We start from the raw sequence: 25,466 nt of genomic DNA on the forward strand, positions 1-25,466 counted from the left end.
AGTCCCCACAGTTACAAATGCACTCACCCCCCAGAGCCGCTGCACATGCCGCTCCCTCTGCCTGGAAAGGAGTCACCTCCTCCAGAAGCAAACTGCTATTCAACCTTCAGAACGCAGCTCAAGATCAACTACAGAGCTCTTTCCCAACCTTCAAGCTAAGCACCTCTGTTACAGGCTCCCCAGTATGTGTAGAACACTATTTCTGCCACACTGTACTGGTCCCCCAGCAGCCAGTGACTGTGGTGGAATCTTGCCTTTATCTGTTAATTTCAGATACTTTCCTGCACAGTGACTTATACATAAAAAATAAGAATAAGAAAAACCTATCAAACACAGTTGGGAAATGCTCATGAACCAACTCATTACACCACAAACTGATAAATAAAGAGAAAGAATCAAACATTTATCCTGCCTTTCCTATATAAACTGTTACACTAGGCAACCAAACAACAGGTGAGGGGGATTTTTCTCTTTATAAAAAGCATTCCAGCTAAAAAAATGAAGGCATAACAGAACATCACCACTTTACAACCTAGTAAATGAATCAGACCCAGACACTGGTCATCAATAGCTGCCAGTATCACAAAAAGAGACAACCAGACATTATGTGCCTCTAGATGAAAGAATGCACTGCAACATGAGCAGCAGTCATGGAAAATAAAATGGAACTCGAATCTGATCAAGCCTCTAGCTCCAACTACGTACAGTTGACCGCTGAATCACCCAGGTTTGACCTAGGCAGGTGCACTTACACATGGAGTTTTTCCAGTGAATAGGTACTGCAGTACTACACAATCTGTAATTGGGTGAATCTATGGATGCAGAACCACAGATACGGAGGGCTGGCTTGAAAGTTACACACACAGACACACACACAAAGAAGTTATACACAGAATTTCAACTGTGCAGAGGATTGGCATCCCTAACCCCAAGGTTGTTCAAGGGTGAACTTGAACTTGGAAATACAGAGACTAGAAAGACATGTGAAACCTCAGGGATACAATCAGCAAAATCCAAACAGCAGGAAACTCTACAGGGCAAATAACTTGTTTCTTCAACAAATAAATGGCAAGGAAAAAAGGAGGTTGCAACCTATAGAGTAAAAAAGACTTAATCACAGTGTGTGGGCCTCATTCAGCTCCTGATTCAAACAAACTGGTTTGGTTTTGTTTTGTTTTTAAATTGAGACACCTGTTAAACTGAACACTCAATATCTGATGGTATTCTGGACTTAACTGTTAACTATTTTTAGGTATCAGGGTGGTATTTAGGTTTTCTTAAGTCTTTACTTTTTAGAGATACATTCTCAAATATTTATAAATGAAATTATGCCTGTAATTTGTTCCAAAATAACAGAAGAGGAGAAGGGGGTAACAGTATAAATGAAACAACATTGGCCATGTGTTGATGACTGTTTAAGCTAGAAGATGGGTACTTTGGGGTTCATTATACTATTCTCTACACACTTGGATATGGGCGAATTTTCTCTAATAGAAAGTTAAAAAAAAAAAAAAACCGGTGGAAAGGGAAAGGAGTGACTATAAGTCTACTGAATATCAGGGCAAGTGGAGGGAAGGAAAAAAAGATCACAGATGAAGGTGGCAGCAACTTGAAAGAAATTATTTTGGCACAAAGAAGACCTCTGCTGAAGAAAAGACACCAAGAGAAGAAAGATTCAGGACACAGCAGGGTCCAGGGGGTTAAATGAAGCTGTGTTTACACAAGACTTTCAGTAGAGAGCATTAAAAGCACAGACCCTGCAGTGAACACTGCCTGGGTTCAAATCCTAACTCCATGTATGACTCCGTCTGTGCCTTAGTTTCCTTGGATGTTAAAAAGAAAAAAAAAAAAGATGATAACAGTCTTTACCTTAGAGGACTTCTTAAAGAATTAAATGAATGAATACAGTTATAATCTGCAGTTCTCCTACAACAGTGCTTCATAGCAGTTCTCAACAAATGTTATCCATTCCCCTCATCATCACCACCCTCCTCCCTTCACAGACGGAAACATAGACCCCCACCCCCACCCCACACCCGCCAAGAGGTAAAGTGACTTGCTTAACAACAACTTTAGAACCATCCTCTAGGCTGAGTACTTACTGCAAAGACTGGCTGGCTATTCACCAAACGCATTTTCCCTGTCCTCCTGGGCAAGCAGCTAGGCTACATTTCCCAACCTCCCTGCCATGTGTCTGAGTTCCTGATAATGAAATGTGGGCAAAAGTTCTGGATACCTCTTCACTACTCCCAGGCCCTACCTCCAAAGCTCCCACACAATCCTGTACCCCTCCCTCCCCCATCTGCCAGGTGGATATCAATGCCCAGGGCAATCTTGGAAGTCATGTGTAGAAGACATCAGAGAACAGATTGACTCAAGTCCCAGTAGAATAAACTATTATTTTCTTAAGCCCCTGAAATTTCAGGGTTTATCTGTTACAGCAGCTGTCATAATTTCAACTAACACAGTACTTTTTACGGACCCATCACATCAATCATCACTCCTCATTTTACAGACAAGAAAACTGAAGCAGGGAGAGGATCATGGTCACACAATTAATTATTAAGTGGTACATCCAGGATCTGAACCAGCACTGGATTAATACAGAGCTCAGGCTCTTAAGCATCTTCTAAGATCATAAGACCAGTAAGTGGAACGAGGAGTGAACGCATTTAATACAGAATTTTGCTACGCATTCCTTTAAAACAGAATCACTTCAATCTCTCAGAAGAATAACTGCAGAACAGCGTTATCTTAAAGCAAAAAGATAGAAATCAGCTCCCAAAAGTTTAAGTGGGGTTTTACAATAGACAAGAGACATCAGAATAAGATATTTTTGAAAGACCACGTACATTAAAAAGACCAAACTCCGTTACGCTTGCAAATAGGCATATATAGTACAAGTTTTCAAAAAAAAAAAAAAAAAAATCTTTTTTTTTTTTTTTGGCCACACCGTGCGGCATGTGGGATCTTAGTTCCCTGACCAGGGATCAAACCTGTGTCCCTTACGTTGAGAGTGCAGAGTCTTAACCAATGGACCACCAGGAAAGTCCCACAAGTTTAAAATTTTAATCCAGCCTTTCCTATTAGATTTTACCTGAGCCATCCCTACTGACAATTATATAACATGATTTAATAATATTAGTAATTCTTAAAAATAGGATTCAGGGGGACTTCCCTGGTGGCACAGGGGGTAAGACTCCAGGGGGCCCAGGTTCATCCCTGGTCAGGGAACTAGATCCCACATGCAGGCCGCAACTAAGAGTTCACATGCCACAACTAAGACCTGGTGCAACGAAAAAAAAAACTAATTAAAAAAAAATAGGATTCAGTAAATGGAAAAACACTTTATTTCAATTATCACTGAATTGTACCTACATTATTAATCAACATGTACCTATGAAAAGTTGTACAAGATACACTGTTAAGCAAAAGAAGCAAGTTACAGAACAGTGTTTACAGCATAATTCCATTTGTTTTCAAAAAATACATACCTATATCTTTTCTTATTTTTTTTTTTCCCCTACATACAGACATCTCTTACCTACAAATGAAAAACATCTGGAAAGAAATACAAGAAAGTTTCCAGTGACAAACTCTGGGGAGTAGACCTGCACTTGTGATTTATACCTTTTGTTCGAGTTTGAATTTATGATGAGGACGTGTACTGTTAGAATTAGAAATACTTTAAGACATATCTATGATTTACAGTAATGTAAACTGATCAAACTCCCCAAATCCCATATTAGCATAATATGTAGAGTGAAGCGTCCAGGTTGGGAGGAAAAAAAAATGTAGCCCTATATAATGAATATATCATTTGATCAATTTCACTCATATACATGGATATACATGTGTTTACACATCTGTAAGTAAATCTCTTTTAATACATTTAAAAACACACACACAGGACTACCCTGGTGGTACAGTGATTAAGAATTCGCCTGCCAATGCAGGGGACACGGGTTCGAGCCCTGGTCCGGGAAGATTCCACATGCCACAGAGCAACTAAGCCCATGCACCACAACTACTGAGCCTGTGCGCCACAACTACTGAAGCCCACACACCTGGAGCCTGTGCTCCACAAGAGAAGCCACTGCAATGAAAAGCCTGCATGCCACAACCAGAGAAAGCCAGCGCGCAGCAACGAAGACACAACGCAGCCATAAATAAATAAATAAATGTATTTTTTTTAAATACCAGTATATATTCAAACATGTGCATGTATTTCTTACATATACACCAAAAAAATTTTGGTAGGACAGACCCCAAACTAATAACAATGACCACCTGAGAGAAAAGGAAGGCAGGACTGGAGAGAGAAATCGGAGAGAGATCTAGAATGGGGCTGAGCAACACAGCAACTACTAGCTACATGTGACTATTTAAATTTAAATTAATTAAAATTAAATACTATTAAAATTCAGCTCCTCAGTCCCACCAGCTCCATTTCCAGCGGCTACCACAGTGAAAAGCATAGATATAGAGCATTTCCATCACTACAGAAAGCGCTACCGGATAGCACTGGTCTAAAATACAGCAGAAAGACCTGGATGAAGCCTGACATAAATTTTAAAAGAAGGCAAGACAATGAAGAAAATGTACCTTTCTACCATCCCTGAAAACAGAAAACACAAGAAAAAAAAGCAGGAATTATGTACAAAGAAACTAAAAAAAAAAGTTACATCTTCAGGTGATATCTACCCAGACTAGGTTAAATTTCTTTTTTTACTACTAGATTTAGAATAAAAAGGTTTATTTTTTTTCACAAACCAGTCTGGTATTTAGGGGGCAGAGGGGAATCCAACAGTAAGCATTTTACAACCATCTACTTTAAAACATACAATGGCATTTCTCATCATTTTCTCATCAGAAAAGATTATCCTCAATGATCTCTCCTTGGTAATAATGGTATTCTTATACTTAAAAATAATAAAAGTGGGGAAGTTTTAATTTATAATTCAGATTTAGATTTATAGGATTTCATCTGAATTGGTTTACAATACTAAAAACGTATAATCACAGAAACTTAAGCCCGAAATAGGTTAAAACAATTCTAATGGGCCTGCTTTGACAATTCCATTCGTATTATAAAAACCCGCTGTACAACTTTAGTTGATGCATGAAATTTCACTTTAGAAATTCATTTCTAAAACTACCATATTTGGTTGAATACTGTCCCCAGAATTCATGTCCACCTGGAACCTGAGAAATGTGACCTAATTTGGAAATAGGGTCTTTGCAGATGTAATCAAGTTAAGATAAGGTCATACTGGAGTAAGATGAACCCTAAATCTAGTATGGCCAGTGTCCTTGTAAGAGAGTAATTTGGACAAAGAGACACAGACATACAGGGAGAAGGTCTTATGACAATGGAGACAGACTGGAGTGATGCAGCTGCAAGTCAAGGAACACTAAGGACTGCCCAGCAACCACCAGAAACTAGGAGAGAGGCCTGTAGCAGATGTGAGACAGAAAATTTCTGTTTCTGGTACTCTGTTACAATAGCCCTAGGAAGCTTATACAACTACCTTCTTCCCCAGTGTAACAGGCTAACTCAGAGTGCTAGCTAGATTCCTTTCCCCATCACCAGAAAAGCATCTCAACGCTGTGTAACAGATTCACTAATTCAGCTTTTCCTACTTAAGTGTAATTGAAAATGAAAAAAAAAACGAGTTCCTGATACCAGAATATCTTTGGTCCTGAGACAAATTGAGGATATTCCAATTCACACTCAAGAGATTATCCAAGATAGCCATTTAGTAGGGGAGGAAAAAATAAAGAATAAAAGCTCACCAAAACATTCACAGTAGCACCATTTTAAAAATCAAATGAGTGCAATACTGAGGTATCCACCCTTACGTGTGCTTACGTAAGTTACCAACAGCATGTGCTGTGGGTCCCAAGTCAACCCCTTACTCCAAAATGCCCCCCCTTTTTTGCTTCTCTTTAACCTCTCCCACTCCCACCATTCCTGCCACTGTCTCCCTCCCATAAATCTAGCCTTACCTACGTCTAAATGTCCGTCACTCCTGAGCCCCGCTTCCTTCCTCTCGGATACCATATACGTTACCTTCTTTAGAAAGTCTCGTCAGTTATTCGTGCCTATTCTTTCTCGTCTCTAATTCACCACAGAACCTTCTGTAATCTGGTTAACAAACCCACTATTCCAGATAGCAGATAGTCGAATCTATCAGACACTCTCTAAGTCATCTTCATCTCACCCCACAGTTATCCCTAGAACCACCGACACTGTACACCATACACAGACCTGCTAGAAATCTATCTCCTGGCTTCTCTGGCCAACTTTACGGTGTTTCCTTCTGACCACCAGTGAAAATACTAACGCTCCCTGGAATACAGCTCCCAGTTGCTTCTTTTCACCAGACAGGTTCTTATGCCCTCAATTCCCACCTTCACACCGGGTCTCAGCTCCAGTCCACACCCACCCTCCACACATCCAAATTCCCGGTGAGCATCTTCGCCTGAATGGAACACAGGCACTTTTAGTTCAACAGATCCAAAACTCAACCTGTCATCATCTGACTTCTTTCTACCCAAAGCTGTTCCATCCGCCTAGAAACTTCAATCACTTCAGTTTTCTCCCCTTTCTGAATAAGCCCTATTAATCCTACCTCTGAAACCTCTTTTCAGTCTGCTGCCTCTCTGTCATCCCCCGAACTGCCTTCTTCCAGGCAGTCATTCCTCTCTCACCTGCCAACACCCAACCACTTCCAGTCTCCCTCCGTTCATCCTGCATACCAACGCAGACAGATACTTTGAAAACGCAAATACAGTGCTGCTCTCCTTCTTTCATCCTTCAGTGGTGGCACACTGCAAGCCTTAGAGACAGATATACAAACTTCTTTAAAAAAAAAAAAAAGAAAGAAATACAAACTTTTTAAAAATAATTTATTTATTTTATTTTTGGCTGTGTTGGGTCTTCGTTGGTGCGCGCGGGCTTTCTCTAGTTGTGGAGAGCGTGGGCTACTCTTCGTTGCGGTGCGCATGCTTATTCTGGTGGCTTCTCTTGTTGCGGAGCGTTGGATCTAGGCTCACGGGCTCAGTACTCGTGGCACATGGGCTTAGTTGCTCCACGGCATGTGGGATCTTCCGGACCAGGGCTCGAACCTGTGTCTCCTGCGTCGGCAGGCAGATTCTTAACCACTGTGCCACCAGGGAAGCCCCACAAACTTCTTAATATAGCATAAAAGATATATAGCATGATGCAACTTATGCCACCAGCTCAGCCTCATCTACTGTCGCTCCTCTCCATGTTATACTTTCACCATAGTTAACCTTTTATCATCCCCTTCAAAACTCTCTGCCTTTACATGTGCTATTCCCTCTGCCTGAAACCCTCTTTGGACGGTCCTTACAAGCTTCAGTTTAGTGTTACCTCCTCTAGAAAAGCGTTGTGTAAGCCTCAGGGTACAAAGAGCTCCTCCTCTTTTCAGGACTCAGAAGCCTGTCCATATCTCCACTTGTCTCACCACCCTTGCCGGTTCACCCAACGTTAGGGCTGATGGGCAGGGATCTCATCTTATGATCCTGCATACTTCCAATGCCTAACAGAGTACCTGACACAGCAGTATGTACGCGGTAAGGACTGAATGAATAAATCAAACTCATAGGTTGACACACACAAAAAAAGTTTTAGCACATCAAGCACTTAAGACAAATATGAAACTAGTCAACTTTACATTGAAGAGGCTTTCGTATACTGGCATTTACATAAACAAACTCATATATACTACACACACACATACACACCCATAAATATACCATCATGTCTGGTTCCATATAACAAGTTCATTTCCCCAACCTAGCACAAACCTACAGTAATTCTTTGCTGCTATGTATACTGTTCACATTAAGTTCAAAGAAACTAATTTAATTACCCCTAGTTATATAACTTCATATGCCCACAGATATACGAACAGGAACTTCTTCTGGAACTATATAAATACAACAGTCACTAGCAGTTTCAAGGGTAGGACAGTTACGGGCTGAACTGTGCTTGCCCCAAATTCACGTGCCGAAGCCCACACACCCAGCATCTCAGAGTGTGACTGTGTCTGGAGATACGGCCTATAAAGAGGTAATGAAGTTAAAACCAGTGTGTTAGAGTGAGCCCGAATCCAGTATGACAAATGTCCTTTTAAGAAGAGGAGATGAGGACTTCCCTGGTGGCACAGTGGTTAAGAATCCGCCTGCCAATGCAGGGGACACAGGTTCGATCCCTGGTCCGGGAAGATCCCACATGCCGTGGAGCAACTAAGACTGTGCACCACAACTACTGAGCCTGTGCTCTAGGGCCCACGAGCCACAACTACTGAGCCCACGTGCCGCAACTACTGAAGCCCACACGCCTAGAGCCCGTGCTCCACAACAAGAGAAGCCACCGCAATGAGAAGCCCGCGCACAGCAACGAAGAGTAGCCCCTGCTCACCGCAACTAGAGAAAGCCCCGCGCACAGCAACAAAGACCCAACACAGCCAAAAATAAATAAATAAAATAAATAAATTTATTTTTTTTAAAAATTAAAAATAGAAATAAATTTTTTTTAAAAAAAAGAAGAGGAGATGAGAACACGGACAACACAGAGGGATGACCTGGTGAGGACACAGTGAGAAGGCGGCCATCTGCGAGCCAAGGAGAGAGGCCTCAGAAGAAACTCAACCTGCTGACACCCTGATCTGGGGCTTCCAGACTCCAAAATTGTGAGAAAATAAGTTTCTGTTGTTTAAGCCACCCGTCTGTGGTATTTTTTTATGACACCCAAGCTAATAGAGGGGGCTTCTGGTTTACAGAATTTAAATTTCTTAATCACGTACATGGAATTTTTTTAAGCCAGCAAGGGTTGTGTGAACAGTGAAGTTGTGGATGTTTTCATTTTCTTCTTCACGCTGGCCTGTATATACCACCCCCCACAGAAAAAACCCATTAAATTAAATGATATAAGAGAGTATCCTAGACATCAGAGTTTACCATACACTGGCCACAGAAACTACATTTTATCTTACTATTTATCATTTGAAACAAAATAATGTACTATGTTAACGTAAGATATGTTTAACGTTTGTTTACCAGCTCCGAAAGGAACTGGTGGAGGTAGAACCTGGAGGGGAGCACTGTTGTCACACACCTCCCTGGAGACTAGAGAGCCAACAGTTACAACAAGTACATAACCTTCCTGTGTCTGTGTTCAAAGTCATTAGAGAAGCTAGGCAACACATAATGGACCCTGTGAGTGAGGCATCTTATACATTATCATTTAATTCTCGTAACAACCCAGTGCAACTGAGATTGAGTCCCCCATGTTTCAGATAAGGAAACTAAGGCTCAGGGAGGGTAAGTAACTGGTCAAGGTCATACAGTTAGGAAATGGAAGTGCTGAGGCTCAAGTCCACATGTCTTAAAATCCCTCGCTGCTTGATACTAAGACTCCTTGAATGCTTAACAGGTATTTATTAAACATCTTCTGTATGCACTTGGCTAGACAGAGCTCTGACCCAAGAAACACAGTCACTATTCCAAGGACTTAGAATTTCCTCTTTAACACTTTGTTGAATATCTATTTCTCCTAGCTCCTCAACCAGATTTTAGAGCTCCTCAAAAGAGCTGTAGTAAAAAGAGAAAAACAAAGAGCTTTGAGTCAAAGTCCTGGAAAAATTCTGGCTTTTTCCCACTTACATAAATTAACAAGCTGGATTCTTCATCAGTAAAAGGGTTGTGGATTAAGTAACATATATGAAATTGCTGGGAAGAGTGCCTGGCGCATAGTGGATACTAAATAAATGTTAAGGAGACATGAATATTCATTTACAGCCTTCACAGAATGCAGACCCAGAACTCAAACTTTTTATTTCACCAATACTCTGATTCCTCCAATGGCCTCTTCGGGATTCAAAGATTCCACTCATCATCACTCTCTCTATCCCAACCATCTACTTAACATTAAACTTAACATTCAAAGCAGAAAAAAACGAACATTCTGAATCTTCTTTATACCATGGTCTTTTAGAGTAGTGGTCTCCAAAGCAGAATGCACACAACACACTTAAATGTCCCAATCACAGACCTGCAAATCCTAGAACTTGAGATTAATAAGGAATGTGAAATTTAGCTCTCCTAAAATTTAGCAATCCATATTAATATAAGGATTGTGATAGATGTACACTATTTATTTCAAAAAGAAAAATAAAAAGGATACAGATGTTGAGAGACCAAGGATTCAAATTCTTACTAATGGAGGCATGATTCCAATATGTTTGGGACTTCCCTGGTGGCGCAGTGATTAAGAATCCTCTGCCAACGCAGGGGACATGGGTTCGAGCCCTGGTCCAGGAAGATCCCACATGCCGCAGAACAACAAAGCCTGTGCACCACAACTACTAAGCCTGCACTCTAGAGCCCGCGAGCCACAACTACTGAGTCCTCACGCCACAACTACTGAAGCCCGCACGCCTAGAGCCCGTGCTCCACAACAAGAGAAGCCACCGCAATGAGAAGCCCGCGCACCGCAACGAAGAGTAGCCCCCGCTCGCCGCAACTAGAGAAAGCCCGCGCACAGGAACAAAGGCCCAATGCAGCCAAAACCAAATAAAATAAATAAATTTTTAAAATAAATAAATAATAAATTTTTAAGAAAGAAAAGAAAACAAATATAAGTTTGGAGACAACTGCTTTAGAGCCACAATTGTATCATTAGTTATGGTTAAGTTCAATGTGGGAACTATGATATACAGTATATTGTATTTTTATTAACACTGAACACTTTACAAATGGGCCGAGCAATTTCGCAGGTCTGTGCCACCGATCCTTAGGCTGCTCCTTCTGCCTGGATATGCACTAGCACGTAACTCCTACCGTTCTCCTATACATTCATTTCACCATGGAGTCTTTACAGATTCCACACAGTGACAGGTGGTTAGTAATCACTCTACAAATCTAAAGCTACAAGGTTGTAAGTCAAATTACAATACAGGGCTAATATAAGGAAAGATTTATGTACCTTTCTCTTGCTCTAAGACATAACTTCATTAAGAATAAAACAATCTTGAGACTTCCCTGGTGGTCCAGTGGTTAAGACTCCGCACTCCCAATGCAGGGGGCCCGGGTTCAATCCCTGGTCAGGGAACTAGATCCCACATGCTGCAACTAAGACCCCGCATGTCGCAACTAAAAAGGTCCCACATGCAGCCAAATTTAAAAAAAAGAATAAAACAATCTTTTTTACGATTACACTCCCTTCTGCACCTACTGGAAAAACATTCCTCTAGGCAAGTTTTGATCAAAAGGAATACACTGTACTTAATATGCACTAAATTGATTTTCCTGGTAAATCTACACTTAAACCATTCCCCCAAAAAAGTATCCCGCACAAAAAAGGACATAAGTGAATGTGTATTTATTTTGAGCCCTAAACCCCTAAATTCCCAACAACTACCATAACGGTGTTGTAACTCTACTTGAATTATGGTACACTAAACCAGTGACTCCTTAGAGAATCTCCTGATTTTAAGCACAGAACTTGGAACTTAGAAATTGTTCTAATATCCTACCAAAAGTATATTAAAGTGAACACTTTGGAAAAAGAAAACTAAATATATTTTCACTTGCTTGCACTGAATTCCCTCTCTTGGCTATGCCTTGATAAGTTATCATGAAACAACTGTAAATGTATCTCACCTATCTGTACCCACCCCACCCTGGGCATCAACACAACTAAAGCCTTGGAAAGTCCTCAGAGCTCCAGCTGAACTGCGGAAATGATCCAAACTCATATACTCACAATTGCTTTTTTAACAATGATGTGTGCAGAGGGGGAAAAAATAGAGGTTTTTATAAAATACCTTCCATAATACCTCACAGCTACGTCACAATGACCCTACTTCCCCACCTGATTAGTTGTTAGTAATCAACCCTTAGTCAAAGGTAAAAATGAAGGGCTATGGAATTGTTCATCATTTCCTCTTAAGTCTCTTAAAGGCAGTGTTCTTAGAATTCCACATTGATGATCTCATTGAAAACTCAGGGCTGAATTAACCTGCCTCAAGTCACATCAGAACCACCACATTGTACAACTCCAGGAAGCAGCATTTGCATTGTTTGATGGGAATGCCATCCCTAGCACAACAGGAATGGAGCTGTGCAATGAAGCAGTCTGGGTCACACCACTAGTAAGCAGTGGAGGTGAAGCTCAAAGCTCTGCTGTGACTGAGGAGGAAGAGCACACTCAAATCTTAGAGCTACACTGCCTCCCATGTCGGAGGATGGACAATTAATCATATAATAAAACAAAGTTCTCTTGTTATAATAAGCCAGTTACAGCTTTGTTGGTGAAGGAAGAGAGGGAGGGAGGGAAGGAAAAGTCAGTAGACAATGACCACTGAAGAGAGAAGCGAGAAGAAACTGTAAGAAGAAAACCTTACTGAAGACTCTGCCTCGGATGAAGCTGCACATCTTCAGTGGTAGGAGGCAGTAACAAGAGAGAGATCCATGGGGCACAAAGGAATCAGGGTGGTTCTGTTTTTCCCATCCACTCCAAATGCTGCCCTTAAAGAGCCCAAATGAGTTTTATAAAGAATGACTAGCCAGCATTCAGGTTAAAATGACACTTGCACCTAGAGTAGGAAAAACTATAAATTATGCATCAGTCTCCGCATTCACCTGCCCCCACTTGTAACTTTGAAAGGATTCATTTATTTCAAAATTAGAAAACTGATCTCTGAGTAAAACACCTCATTAAAATATATGGCTTGGAAATATTTAGAATCTATTATTACAAGACCTTATTTTCTTAACATGTAAAGAGTATTTACAAATCACTTTTTAAAAAAAAATTTAAAGGATGACCAACCCAACAGAAAAGTGGGCAGTGACATACGGAAGCCACTACTGTTACCCAACCAGCAGCCACTCCACCCCCCGCCCCCATCAACCTGTTCTTGCTGTCAGAGGCCACCTCCCATTATAAGGCCTCAGAGGAACAGATGTTGGCTTTCCTGGCCTCACCTGGACCTACAACAGGAATACATGACCAATCACAGCCAAAAGGATCCAAGGGGAAATCTGCTGAGAGCATCCAGGAAAGGTTTTCGTTCCAAATAAACTAGACATACACGAAGAGATAGACCACATCTTTACGGCGCTGGTCACATGGACTACCAGAAACGTGAACATCACCCCTCTCTTCTTCTCACATCTCACACCCAACTCCTCCACAGATCCTTTCAGCTCTACCTTCAAAATATATACAGAATCACTTCTCTGACGTCTATCTTTTTCCAAAATATCTCTCACCTGGCTGCTTGCAATATTTTCGTTAACTACCATGCCTGCTTCAGCCTTTATCCCCTTCATCCTAGTCTCAACACAGCAGCCAGCATGAACCTTTCAAAGTGTTAGTCAGATAAGGTCAGCCCTCTGCTCAAAAGCCCCCAAAGGTATCTCATCTCACCCGGAATAAAAGCCAAAAGCCCTCACAATGGTCTACAAGGCCCTGCACGCTCTGACTTCCTGCTCCCCCTCTGCCAGCCATCACTCCGCTCTGCCACCCGCCCCAGCTCTCCTTCCAGGTCTTTGAAGGCGCCAGCTCACTCGTGCCCCGGGCCTGTGTGCTCCGGGAGAGGCCCTCTGTCTGAAATGCTCTTCCACCGCACCTCTTGACCTTGCACTCTTACTACCTCTGAGACTCCATCAAAGGTCACTGCATTGAAGCCTTCCCTGATCACGTCATTGAAATAACCCGACTCAGCCTCGCCCTTCCCCCTGCGTTGCTTTATTTTTCTCCATAACACTTAACATTGGGCCTGGAACCAGGCCGCAGCCTCGCCGCGCCCGCCGCCTCCAGACCATGGACGCCCGCAAAGTGAGTGAGCTTCAAGCCTTCATGAAAATGTGCAAGCAGGACCCGAGCGTTCTGCACACCGAGGAAATGCGCTTCCGGCGGGAGTGGGTGGAGAGCATGGGGGGTAAAATATCACCTGCTACTCATAAAACTAAATTGGAAGAAAATACCAAGGAAGGAGAAAGATAGTAAGAAGGTGGAGGAAAACATAAAGACAGAGGAACCATCAAGTGAGGAAAGTGATCTAGAAATTGACAATGAAGGTGTGACTGAACCAGACAGTGATGCCCCTCAAGAAATGGGAGATGAAAGTGTAGAAGTAACTGAGGAGATGACGGATCAGGCAAATGATAAAAAAAGTAGCTGCCGCTGATGCCCTAAACGATGGTGAAGTACAGAAAGCCACTGACTTGGTCACAGATGCCATCAAGCTAAATCCTTGTTTGGCCATTCTGTATGGGAAAAGAGCAAGCATCTTCATCAAATTACAGAAGGCAAATGCTGCCATCGGAGACTGTGACAGAGCTACTGAAATAAATCCTGATTCTGCTCAGCCATACAAGTGGCAAGGGAAAGCATACAGACTTTTGGGCCATTGGGAAGAAGCTGCCCATGATCTAGCCCTTGCCTGTAAGCTGGATTATGATGAAGATGCTAGTGTGATGCTGAAAGAAGTTCAACCAAGGGCCCAGAAAATTGCTGAACATCGGAGAAAGTATGAGCAAAAACGTGAAGAGCGAGAGATCAAAGAAAGAACACAAAGGGTCAAGAAGGCTCGCGAAGAACATGAGAGAGCACCGAGGGCGGAAGAAGCCAGATGACAATCAGGGGCTCAGTGTGGCTCTTTTCCAGGTGGCTTTCCAGGCAGAATGCCTGCAAGGGGAGGAGGCATGCCTGGAATGGCAGGAATGCCTGGGCTCAATGAAATTCTTAGTGATCCAGAGGTTCTCGCAGCCATGCAGGATCCAGAAGTTATGGTGGCCTTCCAGGATGTGGCTCAGAACCCGGCAAATATCAGAGCAACTCAAAGGTTATGAATCTCATCAGTAAATTGTCGGCCAAATTTGGAGGTCAAGCATAAGGCCCTTCTGACAAATAAAGCCCCTGCTGAAGGAAAAGCAACTTAGATCACCTGATGGATGTCGCAATAATACAAACCAGTGTACCTCTGACCTTCTCATGAAGAAAGCTAGGGTGCTTTGAAGATAATCCCTACCCCTCTGCCCCAAATGCAGCTGAAACATTTTTACAGTGGTTTGCCATTAGGGTATTCATTCAGATAATGTTTTCTTACTAGAAATTAAAAACTTTAAACAATTTTTAAACCTTAAAAGTATTTAAAACCAATTAAAAGGGTGTGTTAATCCCTACATTTTTCTTTACTAATCATTTTGGTTTTTTCCTTTGGATTAATTAGGCAAGGAAGATACTTCAGTATGGAAGGTTTATTGTTCAAGTTTGAGTGAAATAAAGATTTATTAGTGGGAAGATCATTTAAGTAGATAAAGTTTGAGTTGGATATATGGTCACTGAAGCATTCTGATTTGTCTTTTTAATTGCTTTATTATTATTTTTTTTTAATGATTTGCTTCCATGAAACTATTGGGACCACCAGTATTGCAGTAGGACCTGGGTAGGGACTGGAAGTACCTGGCAGGGCAGCAGCAATCTTACTACATTTTACATGTGTACCCTTACGCAGATGCATTTAAATCTTACGCTGTGGTGAAGGCATGATTTTTATACTGCTGCAGTAACACTGGAGTACTTAGCTCTGTTCTTCTCTGATATCTAAAATAAATGTTTCATATTTCCACATTAAAAAAAAACACTGAACATCTTCTTACCGAACATTCTACCTCCTTGTTCGCCTCCTCCCCTACCCCCACCAAACTGTGAGCTTTCGGAGGGCAGTGAACATGGCCTGTTTTGCTCACTGCTGTTATTTCCCATAGCTACAGACTACTGCCTGGTAAATTTAAGGTGCTCAATAATTATTGAAGTGAATTCAACAACAAGCTGAAGATTTTTTTTAACTTTATTGAGGTATAATTGCTTTACAATGTGTGTTAGTTTCTGCTTTATAACAACGTGAATCAGCTATACACATACATATATCCCCATATCTCCTCCCTCTTGCGTCTCCCTCCCACCCTCCCTATCCCACCCCTCTAGGTGGTCACAAAGCACTGAGCTGATCTCCCTGTGCTATGCAGCTGCTTCCCACTAGCTATCTATTTTACATTTGGTAGTGTGTATATGTCCATGCCACTTTCTCACTTCACCCCAGCTTACCCTTCCCCCTCCCTGTGTCCTCAAGTCCATTCTCTGCATCTGCATCTTTATTCCTGTCCTGCCCCTAGGTTCTTCAGAACCTTTTTTTTTTAACATGCCATATGTATGTGTTAGCATATGGTATTTGTTTTTCTCTTTCTGACTTACTTCACTCTGTATGACAGACTCTAGGTCCATCCACCTCACTACAAATAACTCAATTTCGTTTCTTTGTATGGCTGAGTAATATTCCATTATATATATGTGCCACATCTTCTTTATCCATTCATCTGTTGATGGAAACTTAGGTTGCTTCCATGTCCTGGCTGTTGTAAATAGTGCTGCAATGAACACTGTGGTACGTGACCTCTTTTCGAACTATGGTTTTCTCAGGATATATGCCCAGTAGTGGGATTGCTGGGTCGTATGGTAATTCTATTTTTAGTTTTTTAAGGAACCTCCATACTGTGCTCCAGAGTGGCTGTATCAATTTACATTCCCACCAACAGTGCAACAGGGTTCCCTTTTCTCCACACCCTCTCCAGCATTTATTGTTTATAGATTTTTTTGATGATGGCCATTCTGACCGGTATGAGGTGATACCTCATTGTAGTTTTTTTTTTTTTTTTTTTTTTTTTTGCGGTACGTGGGCCTCTCACTGCTGTGGCCTCTCCTGTTGCGGAGCACAGGCTCCGGATGCACAGGCTAAGTGGACACGGCTCACGGGCCCACCCACCCCGTGGCATGTAGGATCCTCCCAGACAGGGGCACGAACCCGTGTGCCCTGCATCGGCAGGCGGACTCTCAACCACTGTGCCACCAGGGAAGCCCCCCTCACTGTAGTTTTGATTTTCATTTCTCTAATGATTAGTGATGTTGAGCATCCTGTGTTTGTTGGCCCTCTGTATATCTTCTTGGTAGAAATGTCTACTTAGATCTTCTGCCCATTTTTGGACTGGGTTGTTTGTTTTTTTAATATTGAGCTGCTTGTATATTTTGGAGATTAATCCTTTGTCAGTTGCTTCATTTGCAAATATTTGCTCCCACTCTGAGGGTTATCTTTTCATCTTGTTTATGGTTTCCTTTGCTGTGCAAAAGCTTTGAAGTTTCATTAGGTCCCATTTGTTTATTTTTGTTTTTATTTCCATTTCTGTAGGAGGTGGGTCAAAAAGGATCTTGCTGTGATTTATGTCATAGAGTGTTCTTCCTATGTTTTCCTGTAAGAGTTATACAGTGTCTGGCCTTATATTTAGGTCTTTAATCCATTTTGAGTTTATTTTTGTTATGGTGTTAGGGAGTGTTCTAATTTCATTCTTTTACATATAGTTGTCCAGTTTTCCCAGCACCACTTATTGAAGAGGCTGTCTTTTCTCCATTGTATATCCTTGCCTCCTCTGTCAAAGATAAGGTGACTCTGTGTGTGTGGGTTTATCTCTGGGCTTTCTATCCTGTTGCATTGATCTATATTTCTGTTTTTGTGCCAGTACCATACCTCTTGATTACTGTAGCTTCGTGGTATAGTCTGAAGTCAGGGAGCCTGATTCCTCCCAAGCTGAAGTTTTAAAAAGCAGGAAAGGGGACAGCATCTGTGTCCTTGATAATTTCATTAGGCTACTGAAATACACCGGGACTCTGGTCATATGAAGTGAAATCTGACTCATTTCAGCCATTTTAAATTAAGGTTTTTGTTATTTGAAGTCAAAAGGTACCTGGTACAGGGCATAGGTAGGCGATTTACAAAAAAAAGAAATGCTAGTGGCAAATACACTCAATTTAACTCAATCATAAGACATGCAAATTAAAATAAACATGGAATAATATGTCACCCCAGCAGAAACATAAAAGCTTAATACATGTATATCCCAATTCACTAAAAACACTAGTGGTATTTACTATTTCTTTAACTTTACACATGAACATACAATTCATAAGAGTGTGATATTCCATTGCCTGTATTTTTTCCCCATGCTCTGAATGTTAGACAGACTGTTCACTCCTGACCAGTAGTGTAAATATAAGAGTTAACTCTGGGCTTCCCTGGTGGCGCAGTGGTTGAGAGTCCGCCTGCCGATGCAGGGGACACAGGTTCGAGCCGTGGTCCGGGAAGATCCCACGTGCCGCGGAGCGGCTGGGCCCGTGAGCCATGGCCACTGAGCCTACGCGTCCGGAGCCTGTGCTCCGCAACGGGAGAGGCCACAACAGTGAGAGGCCCGCGTACCACAAAAAAATAAAATAAAATAAAATAAAAAAGAGTTAACTCTGATGAAGTACTTACTCTGCCCTGGCCATGTGCTATCCACTTTTACGGGCGTTATTTATTGCCCACTACAACCCTACAAAATATGTACTATTGTTATTCCAGGTTTTTATATATTTATTTATTTACTTATTTATTTGCTGCGTTGGGTCCTCATTGCTGCGCACAGGCTTTCTCTAGTTGCGGCAAGTGGGGGCTACTCTTTGTTGTGGTGCGCGGGCTTCTCATTGCAGTGGCTTCTCTTGTTGCGGAGCGTGGGCTCTAGGCACGTGGGCTTCAGTGGCTGTGGCACGCAGGCTTCAGTACTTGCGGTTCTCGGGCTCTAGAGCACAGGCTCAGTAGCTGTGGCACACGGGCTTAGTTGCTCCATGGCATGTGGGATCTTCCCAGACCAGGGCTTGAACCCACGTCCCCTGCATTGTTAGGCGGATTCTTAACCACTGCACCACCACTGAATTCCTGTTATTCCATTTTAAAGTTGATGAAACTGAGCTATGAGAAAGACCAATGATCAGCCCCAAATTAAGTAACTACTTAATTATAAGGCTAGAATTTGAACCTAGGCAGTTTGACCACCAGAACCCAACAAGGAGAGCTTTCTCCCAAACTGAATGTGTTCTGCAACACATTGACTCCACCTATGCCTCTCTTTCTGCCACTTATTTTGTTTGTGTTTTGACCCATAATGACTGAAAAAAGGTATTCAAGTGACAGTGCCAAATTTATCAGAAAGAAACACTCTAACAGAAAAAGAAGATAAAAATGAAAAGACAGTCAAAGATTGGTAGAAGTCCTTTGTCTCAGTTTTCTCCACTGAAAACACTGGAAATATAACAGTATTTACTTTTAGATTGTTGGTAATGACTAAACAGATTAATACAGCACATGTGACACATTTAGGATAGGATACATTAAACAATGAACAGTCTTTATGTTCATCATTATTATCATAATTATGATGAAAGGCTTCATAAATGTCACTGAAGTTAGAAGGACTGACCAACAACTATATGACTGGTAGCTGGAAGAAACTATGGCCAGAGACATGTTATGACTTCAGAGATACAAACAAGAAAAGGATGTGGGCTGATTTTCATTCTGGGAACAGAGTACTTAGGTGACTTAGTAAAGAAAAATTCTATTAGAACTACAATCCCCATTTTCAGAACTGTATGCCCTATCCCCCAACCCCAGCCCCACCCAGCATATGTTGCTGGCAAGGATGCAGGGTGGGGGACAGACACATACTCTGCGTGGGAGTCTAAGTCAATACTCCATTTGTGGAGGGCAATCGGCCAGTAGCTATCAAAACCTGAAACACAAGTACTCTTTAATAAGACATCTCTACATCTAGGAATTTACCGTCTAAAATATGCCAACAAGTAAATCCATACAAGCACAAGGATGTTCACTACAAAGATAACAATAAAATTGGAAATCAACTAAATGACCATCAATAAGGGAATGGTTAAATACATTAGGGTACTCCAATCTAGTTTATGAACCCATTTTTCCACTAGGCTCTCTAATAATCTAACTGACGCTACTGTCCACCCAAGCTGCCGAAGCCAAAAATCTAGACAACAGCTTTACTCCTTTTTCTCATACTCCCCTCATCAAATCGTTTAGCAGACCTTATCATAGTAGCTTTCAAAACACATAAAACCTAATCACCTTTCTCCTCTGTCACAAGCCTGCTCTAAGCCATACCTGCCAAGATTACTTCAATAGCTTTGTTGGTTTAAAACCCTCCAATGGCTTCCACTGCGCTGAGAATAAAATTCCTGCCCCTTACCATGATCCTGCCCTTAGCATGCAGGGCATCACGTGATCAGGCTCCTGCCTGCCTCTCAGAGGCTATCTCGTAAGCTCTCCTGAATGTCCGGTAACACCAGCCTTTTATTTTGAGAGGTAGGAGGGTCCCTTGAGCATCACACACTCATTCTTGTTTTGGGGGCTTCACAATGCACCGTGTTCTTCTGAATTTTCTCATAACTGCCTCCACTTCACCCAGGTCTATTTCAATATCACCACTTCAACGAGACCTTCCCGACAACCTCACTACACGCATTACTGTCTCTCAGAACCATTAACAGACACTCTCAATACCATTACCACAGTTTTCTTTTCTTTATGGTACCTCTCACTGTCTCAAATTAATGATAAGGAATACATTTATTTTGTTCCTCTCACTACTGAAGTATTTGTCCAGTGAAAGAAAGGGCTTGATCTCCGCTGTGCACCACTGAATCCCCAGAATCTAGAACACTCCTGAACACTCCTTGGCGTAAGCAAAGCCCTCAATTTGCATCAGCTGGATGAATATTAGGCAGTTTTTGGAAAGAATGATATTGATGTATATATGCTAAAACAGAAAAATGTTCAAGATAAACTAAGTGACAAAAAAAAATCACAAAGCAACACATATAAAATGAGGGGACTTCCCTGGTGCTGCAGTGGTTAAGACTCTGTGCTCCCAATGCAGGGGGCCCGGGTTCAATCCAGGGAACTAGATCCCACAGCCAGCAATTAAAGATCCCACATGCAGCAACGAAGATCCCGCATGCTGCAACTAAGACCTGGCACAGCCAAATAAATAAAATTTTTTAAATACATATAAAATGATCCCATCTGTGTGAAAATGAATGTAAGCACATTATGTAAAAATAGAAAACATATATGCATAGCAAGAGTCAAGAAAGATACAAGATAGAGTTCACAGTGATTCTCTCTGAAATACAGGGCAGAACAGAGTGGAAAAAGGCCTTACACTATTTAATTAACTATACTCTCCTGAGCTATCTGAATATTTTCACCAGCAGGTATCATATTCATAACTTTTTTGTGACAGTTTTCCTATTCCTCCACCTGCTGTAAAAGGCCCAACACACAAAGTGACTACTCTCTTTTCTAAACACCCAGAACACATATACAACCTAAAGCTCCCATTATATTTCTACAACCTAACACATTCTGAAACACTGGATAAAATACACATGTGAATATTAGCTTTGGTCTAGTCCAGCTTAAAAGCTGAAGGAGAATCTCTTGGTTCAAATAGCAGATCAAACATACACACATTATCTCCTTTCAATAAAAGATCACTGAAATAGTATTAAAAAAATTTTTAAGGAAAAGAATTATCATTTAAAAAATAAAATAAAATGGAGAGATCTTTTCTTAAAAACAAAAATCATTGTCTGGGGAAGGGAACTGGTGAAAAGAGTAGGGGGGAGGGTTGGCACGCTGGGGTAAAACAATGCACTCCTAAATGTCAGAATACAAAGGGTTATCAACTTCAAGCTAATCATTAATTCCCACCAAGAACTCACCATGAGCCCTTCTACTAGGTATTAAATATGAGTGACAAGGATCAGCAGATGTCTGATTAAAAACCCTACAACATAAATGAGACCAAGATAAACAACAATTACCCTAGAGCAAACAGATAAGAGGAAGGGTGATGACTTTTAAAAAAAACTCTATTAACATTTTCAAAGAGATTCAAGATTATGAATCCATAAAATGGAAAAAGAATGCTGGGTGTGGGGGGGTGGAATTCTTGAAAATTTAAAGTATGACTGCTAAAGTAAAATTACAGAGTCTTAGAATAAAATAGAGGAAATGCCCAGAAAAACAAAAGGACAAAAAAATGGGGGTGGGGGAGTGGGCATGAATACATAAAGCCCAATAACCAACTAAAAGGAGTTATAAAGAGAATTAGAGCAATAATAGGAGAATTTCCCAAGAACTAAAAAAAATGAGTCTTTAGTTTAATAATAATGGAAAAGAACCACCTCTAAACATCTTTGAGAAATTTCTATTTAAAAAGGACAGAAAGAAAGCTCTAAGGAGCTGCCACAGAGGAAGATAAAACACATCACCTACAATGGAACAAGAAACACACTGTATCAGACTTCTCCTCAACAACAACAATGGATACTAAAAGACATTGGAGCAATGCATTCAAAACTTTGACGGAATATAATTTTCAACTTAGTTTGGCTCGAATAAAAATAACACCAGTCAACTGTAAGGGTTAATGAAGACTTTTTCAGATATGCCAGGATTCAAAACTGTATCTTCCACATATTCTTTCTAGAAATTTCTGTGAGGGATGTACTGCATTAAAGCAAGGAAGTAACTCAAAGAATAAAGATCCAATAAGAGCAGAGCTGAAGTGTAAATGCACTGATGCAGAGTCCAGCACTAAGAACAACATGTAACAGGTCCAGATAACATCTAGTCCATAATAAGGAAAAAGAGAAGGAGAAGTCTTTCCTCAGGGGGAAAAGTACTCACATACATAAAATAACAGCAATAAAAACAAACAGCCGGGCTTCCCTGGTGGTGCAGTGGTTGAGAGTCCGCCTGCCGATGCAGGGGACACGGGTTCGTGTCCCAGTCCGGGAAGATCCCACGTGCCGCGGAGCGGCTGGGCCCGTGAGCCATGGCCGCTGAGCCTGCACGTCCGGAGCCTGCGCTCCCCAACGGGAGAGGCCACAACAGTGAGAGGCCCGTGTACCGCAAAAAAAAAAAAAAAAAAAAAAAAAAAAACAAATAGCATGGAAAGCTGGTAACATGGAAGAAAGAACAATGACAAATAAGACAAGAAAAAAGGCAATTACAGACTCAAAAGCCAAGAACCAATACAGGAAATGTAATTGTACTCTCCTTTCCTCTGCTGTGAACAATACTGATACCACCACAATAATGTAGAAACTATTCATCAATTTCCAACTGTTAAAACCAAGTCACAGGCAAACAGAGTATAAATGTTCTCAACCTTGACAATGCCAAAGTAGAAATGACAGACATAGGGGCATAAAGGGGAAAGGAAAGGTGAAAAGAAAAGTAGAAGCAGTAATAGCTTCAATTTTACTCCTGGGAAATCAAGACAGACAATCTATATTAACATGAACAAAAAGGCTATTATATTACATAAATTGCAAAGAGAACAGGGAAATTAAAAGTGATACATCTATTGGGTAAATAGAAAAAATGAACCAAATCCTCATCTATAAGAGCAGAAATCAATGTAAAATTGATAAATCATAAAATAAGCTTATTATTTAGTCACAAAAACCACACAAATAATTTAAAGTTTCCTTTGGAGAGTGGCACTAAGGCGTGAGGAAGGGTTGCTGACCTTTATTATAAGCAACTAGATATCTGACTTCTAAATTTTTCAATGGACTTAAGAAAAAAACACCAAAGAATACTGGTCTCTTCATGAAAACACAATTCATAACACATCCTGCCTACATTTTTCCCTATAATGTAATAGATAAAACTTCTTTTTCCTAATATTCCTGAGTGCCAGGTTAAATAATTTTTGAAGTTTTACCACCATCTTTAGAGGTATTTACAGACAATCTAATAATGCAAGTTACAGGATGTATATATTACTATCATCAAAATTACTGGACCATCACTCCGTATCAAAGTAAAATGTAACTACAGATTTAATTTACATTACTTCAACCAAGCCAAAACATCTGCATTTATCCACGGTTTCTCAATTTTAATAATTATTTTACCACAAATATGGAAATGTATCTTTAACACCTTTTTTTCTAGATTGCTTTAGGTTTTATTGGTGTTCGTAGTATACACAACAGCATTTCAAATTCAACAGACCTAAATTTACTTCAGTTTTCATTCCATCTTTTCCTTTGTCCTTTTTACTTTTAGATAATATAAAGTTTATTTCATTATTTATTTTTAATCTGCCAGACCTGAAAAGGGAAAAGTATTTCTTGAAGTCTATACATAACACAAGATAAAAAAAGGACCAAGTTATTATTTATTACTATTCAAGGGCTTCCCTGGTGGCGCAGTGGTTGAGAGTCCGCCTGCCGATGCAGGGGACACGGGTTCGTGCCCCGGTCCGGGAGGATCCCACATGCCGCGGAGCGGCTGGGCCCGTGGGCCATGGCTGCTGGGCCTGCGCGTCCGGAGTCTGTGCTCCGCAACGGGAGAGGCCACAACAATGAGAGGCCCACGTACCACCAAAAGAAAAAACCAAAAAAAAAAAAAAAAAAAAAAAAAAAAAAAAAAAAAATGGCTATAGGAAAATGTTAAATAAGACATTAGTTTTCCCACATTAAAAAAGGCTTTTGTTTTCTGGGGGTTTTTGTTTTGTTCTGTTTTTCTCTTTTTACTGTTCTTAGAGGTGGTGGCTTCTTTTTTGTAGGGAGAAGGCAGCTGAAGGGGAATGCTACAGCATTACAGTTTATGGTGTTTACCATTTGTTTAACAATATTCTACTCAAGAAACAGCTTTTTTAAAAACATCTAAAAACAAACTGGGATTAACGTCTTCAAAACACAAGGTACACTGTGGGGAAGCTTCCACATGACGACCACACTTTTCTTTCACAGCAGAGTGTCATCAGTCCCAGTTAAACAGCATAAATGAACGCACTTGTTTGCAGGAACAACAGTTCACGTTCCACTTCACCACTGAGAGCCAAATGGCTGTGATGAACAAGGTGAGCGCGTCCCACATCATCGTTCAGCTAAGTCACAGACACTTTTCCACTATCCGTGAAATACAGAAGCTAAGAAACATTTAAAAATAATTTACTAAACCCCTCTCAAATCAAAATATAGGAAGCTATTGCATAATTTGACACTTCAGAGAAATTACATTTTTGTTATCATTAAAATGAAGCAAAGAAAAAATGGTTCAGTGTTCTTTAATAAGGCATTAGGTACTTTAGAAAGGACTTGGCTATATGACATTAGTCTTGTATTTATTTTACATTTTGCATATAGGTCTAGATGTTAAAAACATATGTGCAGTGGATATATATACACTACCAAATGTAAAATAGATAGCTAGTGGGAAGCAGCCGCATAGCACAGGGAGATCAGCTCGGTGCTTTGTGACCACCTAGAGGGGTGGGATAGGGAGGGTGGGAGGGAGGGAGACAGAAGAGGGAAGAGATGTGGGAACATATGTATATGTATAACTGATTCACTTTGTTATAAAGCAGAAACTAACACACCATTGTAAAGCAATTATACTCCAATAAAGATGTTAAAAAAAGAAAGAAAAAAAATATATATATATATG

The 25,466-nt window shown here is 40.9% G+C and overlaps 1 protein-coding gene and 1 pseudogene across 2 annotated transcripts in view; one reads left to right on the forward strand and one right to left on the reverse strand.

The window, feature by feature from the left end:
* Window positions 1–25,466, reverse strand: part of KMT2C (lysine methyltransferase 2C) — a gene marked incomplete at both ends in the record, with an annotated part of 286,382 nt that overhangs the window by 228,451 nt on the left and 32,465 nt on the right. The window lies entirely within an intron of this gene.
* On the forward strand, window positions 13,862–14,936 carry LOC307057701 (hsc70-interacting protein-like; annotated as a pseudogene). The gene has a single exon. The product of its transcript is annotated as a hsc70-interacting protein-like (transcript).

The sequence above is a fragment of the Hyperoodon ampullatus genome (assembly GCF_949752795.1).
Source record: "Hyperoodon ampullatus genome assembly, chromosome: 9".
NCBI lineage: Eukaryota > Metazoa > Chordata > Mammalia > Artiodactyla > Ziphiidae > Hyperoodon > Hyperoodon ampullatus.